The sequence below is a fragment of the Pinus tabuliformis genome, chromosome 1_2 (assembly GCF_031772625.1).
Source record: "Pinus tabuliformis cultivar Carrire ecotype Pingquan chromosome 1_2, CPIR1, whole genome shotgun sequence".
Taxonomy (NCBI): domain Eukaryota; kingdom Viridiplantae; phylum Streptophyta; class Pinopsida; order Pinales; family Pinaceae; genus Pinus; species Pinus tabuliformis.
Genome location: NC_142298.1, coordinates 544,794,636 through 544,800,295, shown reverse-complemented (window position 1 = coordinate 544,800,295; position 5,660 = coordinate 544,794,636).

The following is a 5,660-nucleotide window of genomic DNA, read 5'->3' as shown; positions in this document are numbered from 1 at the left end:
ATCATCCCATTTTGACATAACTTAATGACAGAGTTAATGTAAGGAATCTCGACAACCATCAACATACATGTTTTAATGTTTCGACTGAATCCTTCTTATTCAAAATTCATCACCTATAAATGAGGCCATAGTTTAACTTATAAAAGAAATAGATTTTTACCAGAATCTGATATTACAATTTCAATCAAGATTGTGATTTTTTGTTATTTAAAATATATATTTCAATGCATAAATAGATTCAACACCTTGAAAAACTCCTAGAGCAATCAAATTCTATAGATTAAACAACTTAAACTCAATTTTTTAAAAAATTGTATGGGATTTTGGTTAAAATTAACTAGGAAAAATGCCATAACAAAGACTATTCAATTTATAAATTATACTATATGGTAAATAAATAATTAAAGTAATTGTAATTTTTTTTAAACATATCTCAAATTTATTGATTGTAATCCATTCAAACAAATCTATATGAAAGAAAGAAAGAAAGAAATTATTTTAACGCCCACGAGGATAAAGATAACCTATGGGACAGATTGCTTCTTCACCTAGCTCTTGTATTCAACCCTTTTCATGTGAAGTCTCACAATAAACGCTCCCAACTTCTCGATAAACCCCTCCATGAATAGATTATACCAAGAGTTAGCTGCCAGAATATCTGCATAACTTTCCCTGTTGTCTTTGAAGGCCTCACATTCTAAAATGAAATGCTTTTTTGTTTCCACTTTTCCAAAAGAGCAAAAAATACATATTCTTTCCTCCCACACTTCTTTTGTCCCTTTCCAACGCCCTGTTTCACAATGGAGTTGATGAGAATTAGTCCTTAGCCGAACAATAAGAATTTTGGCTCTCCAAGAAATATTGGCCCTTACGTAAACTTTTTGTTGATGATTATGAGTAGGATTAAACTCTTTAGTATAGTACTTTTTCTTTCTCCCTAGCTCCTTCTCCCAAGTATGTTTGTGGAACTTATCCATAACAAAAGATTTTATCTCTTTGCTATTTGTGGGACACATACTCAAGCAAATACCCCATTTACTAAATCGTTATTTTGTCGCATCATAGTCTTCTTTCTTTTGCACAATATGTCATTAAACACAACCTTAGATTATCTTCCCTTTTCCATTTGCTCAATTTTCTTTAAATACCTTATGAATCGCACCATAGTTATTGCTTCAATAAGACAAATCCCTGTTTCACTTAACGAGGTAGCATAAGGAAATGCACTTTTAATTTTGAATTTGTTTGTTATCAAACGCTTCTGAATTTTCTCAATTTGTTTCCACTACATGTCAGATGTATTGCTGGCCCACAGTTCACAACCGTAGAGAATCACCAAAATCATTAAAAGCCCAAAAAGAGTTAGAGTTGTTTTCCAGTCCCATAACTCTGCCTCTCTACACCTATTTTGAAAAGCATAAATTACTTTCCAACCCCCCAAATTTATTTTCTTTCTACAACCATCCAAACGCAGATTTCTGTTGAAGTCAATTCCGAGGTATTTGTAATCCGTGACTTCTTCCAGAATGTTGCGTACAAAGTAGAACTTATGTTGGTTATGTTTTCTTTTGTTAAAGAAAACCGCTACTTTTGTTTTGCTAATATTGACTTGCATCCCCACCCTTCTACAAAAATGATCAAGGGAAAGTAAGTGCTCTTGCAAACCAAGAGTAGATTTAGCAATCAGGGTAATGTCATCTGCGTACAAAAGAAGCCTTATAACAAACTTGCCCAATGGATACCGTCACCCCCTTGTGAATTTAGCCACTCTTCAAGCTTGTCGATATATAAACCAAAAACGGTAGGAGACAGTGAGCAACCTTGCTTAACCCTGATATCGCTTCTAAAACTTTTAGAAATGCCTACTGAAGTCCTAATTTTGACTTTTGCCTCTTCATACAACCTATGCACAGTTGCTCTCAAATGCTTGGGAACCCCAAGTTCCTCCATTCTGTGCCAAAGCTTATCCCTAGGAACCGTGTCAAAGGCTTTTCTAAAATCAACAAATCAACAAAAGGCTTCTTCCTTTTTCTCTTAAACTTTTTCAATGATGTGCCTTAAAGTTATACCATGATCAACTTTGGAATGTTTAGGTCTAAAACTTGCTTGCCCTTTAGCACATTTATCTCTTTCTTCTACCCACTTGTTGATTTTATTTTCTAACATGCTTCCAAATAACTTTGCAAAAAAGGGGTTTATCTTTATGGTCCTTTAATTGGAGGGATTATTGACGTCACCACTCTTAAAAAGAGGTATTGCCAGACTAATTGTCCAATCTATGGGGAGCCCCTGTTGTATGATGTTATTGAAAAATTTTGTAATGTGAGGTGGAAGAATTTTTTAGCCCCACTTTAGATACTCTGCTTGGAGTTCAACTAAGTATTTTTATTTTCCAACACCCAACTTCTTGATACCCATCTCTACCTCTTGCACGATGAAGAGTTTTGTATCAGTGTTGGCCAAGGGAGGAGGGTCAACCTTGGGATCCTGCTCATAAAGTTGTCTTGCATAGTCAAACCATTTAGAAGCTATACTAATGTTTTCAGTTTGCATCTTTCTTCGGTTGGAGCTCTTCCAAAATAGTTTGGGGTTATTTTTCCCAAGGAAGATTAGTTCCTTCTCCTCGAAACCATGAAATCAACCTTTTTCTTTCTTAAAATCTGCTTGTAAGCTTTGAGCTTTAGGTTATCCTTGTTTGACTCTTTCCACATTCTCCTTGCCTTTTTATATTCATTGTCAAACCAAGCATTAACTGGAAAGCAATTTGTTTCAAACTTCTTATTGCACTTTGCAAGTGCACTTTGAATTAAATGCATTAATTTGTGACTATGAAGGTCATAAAATGGGATTTTCTCCTTCTTGAAGAGCCTCTCTAGCGTTATTTTGAAGTTATTACAATTTTCTGGAGTCAAAAGAATTTTGCCCTTTGGGAAATTTTGTTGAACACAATGAGTTTTTAACCCTAACTGCTTCTTTCCGGTCCAAGAGAAACTTAAATAAATTGGCTTGTGATATGATTTTAAGTCCCAAAGCTGATCTCCAATCAAAACTTCCTCCATTTTCTCACACAAACTATGCAAGCAAATTACATAATCTACTATACTTGCTCCATTGCAAGTATTGCAAGTGAAATTACCAGACTTTTCCCATCTAGTCAACCATTACAATTGTCTAAATCGAAAGCCCCACATAGAGTAAGCAATTGTTCACCAAAGAGATTGCAACTCTTATCCCTGAAATTCTTTCCCATTGATGATTACTCTCTTCTATAAGCGAGATAGGGTCACAATCTTCTTTACAACAAAGAATGCTAGCTTGCTCACTTGCAGTCCTAGCATTGAAATCACCATTATAAGGACTTCACCTAACTGAGAATATGTTGCAATATCTGCTTTTAAGGCTGCAAAGAGATCTTTGTGGTCAAGCCCTCTACTTTTATAGATTTTTGAAACTTACGATGCAAAATAACATGCTGCAATTCTGATGTGATTTCCATTTTTTGATATTTTAAACCAAATGAATTGTTTATTTGAGTCTTCTTTTTCTAGCTAAATAAAACAACCTTCTTTTTCTCTCACCAATACCATGATACCCCCATGTCCTTTGCCATTCTCTGCTACCTTGTTCCACATTGCCATCTTCCAGTACCCTTCAAACAAAGGTGTCTTACACCCTTCATGCTCATGTGTTTCTACGAGGCAAATTATGTCCCTATCTTCCGCAATAGGCCCTAACCTAGGTTCTCGTCTCCATGGGTAACCTCTGCAGCTCCAACAAACTAATCTTAAGGAAACCTGGGTATGACTTGATTGCTATTTGTTTTGACATGCAAGACTCACAGTGAGTCTTTGTCCTTGCTTGCCTATACTTACCTTACTTCTTAATTTTCTGCTAAAGAGTTTGTTGCCTCTTCTTTATTATCGTCTTGATGCCTTGTTTTGGAAGGAGGTCCAAATCACGCTATCACAACTTTACCTTTATAAATCCATGCTCTTGCCCTCATCTCTTGCTGTCCTAACCTTTGACATTTCCTCACTCTTTTCCTTTTGTTGTCTTACAGTTAAATCTTCTTCTAGAAAAAAGCGAGAACCCCTCAAGAGTTGCTTCTTGCTTAGAATGGTATATTTATCATGCAAGCTAGGCATGATGACTTTAATGGGTATGACCCTTTCACTGTTAAACTTACCTACCCTCCACACTTGGCATATTTGTCCTTGCCATAACAACTTGTCTTTCAAAAAGTCCCTGGCAAGGTCAAGGGTAAATTCATTTTTCCCATAGTCTTTCACCCCTTTAATAGTTATGTTTGTTGCTCTATCTTGCCTTTCCTTGCTTTCTCTATCTTGCATGTGTGTCAACCCAAATGTTTGCTTCTCCTTCCTTATTCGCAGAATTGCTAATAACTCGAGCCCAAGTTTTGGAAACTTTTGTGGAACCTCCTTTCATTTCTTCTCTTGTTGTCTCTTCATAATTTTCTATTTGGGCAACCGCTTTCCCTTTATCTTGAGATGGTTTCGCATTCACCACCTCTGTACTCTCCATTACAAATTTCTTCATGTATTGCACATTGGCCTTCATGCGTTGCCATTCTGTCTTCCCTATCATGAGAGCTTCCTGTAGCAATGCCACTTGCTCCTTCAAAACTTTATTGCTTTATGCTAAAGCCTTGTTTTCAGTTGTTATTACATGAATTGCATGATCTCCTTCCGCTCTTTAGCTTCTAAAACCCCCAACCTCTTTTTTGTACTTGACAATTCTTTCACATAAAGATCAGATGACGAGGTGAGAGGTGTGGATGTGGGACTATAGAAGGCAGAATCATCAATGACTTTTCCTCTGGGCTTGTTGTTGCCACATGCTTGCAAATGAGACTTGTTTGAATATTGCTTATTGCGAAGGGCTCAAGTACTTTCCCTTTGAGACCATTTTCTCCTTGTCTGCTCCCATTTTATCTTCATTTTAAAATGCCCCGAAATTGTTTGGCATTGACCCAAACCCACCTCAGAACTTTAGTTGATGAAGCAATTTTCACTTGTCCTAGATCATTTGTTTCCACAGGTTCTGAAATTTCTTGCCCCATTGTCATGTTTAAATGCATTTCTGATGCACTGCCCTTTCATTAAATGTCTCCGAAAATATTGAAAAATATGTCCAAAAAAACCTCAAGATGTAAGTAACCTACAACAACAATATATGTTAAGCTCCAACCCCTTCATTGCTGTAGAGCCAAACTCCTAATTCCTCTACCCAGCTTTGAACCATACTTCCCTCGAGCCCAAGCCCAAGCCCAAACCCTCGCCCTCGGTAAGCAAACTCTCATTTTTTCAAAAACTATGAAAATAACCTTTCCCATTCCAACCGTAGAGGCCAACGTTTGTTCTTACCCTATTTCTTCATTTGTTTTTATTCAGCAAGTGTTTTGTTATAAGCAATTATTTTCGCTTATCTTATCTTACCAACTAAAAAAATCCTATACACCCATGGTGTCTAGGTTAACCATAACTATAAATTAAATAATTATTATTGTTACAAAATAAAGCTCTATATTTTAAAGAAATCACTTTTAAGATACTCATTGACCTCTTCTGCGAACACGTATTCACAACACAGGGAAACAAAAAGATCGAGACTTTGACACGTAGGAGAAAGCTAACCCCAAC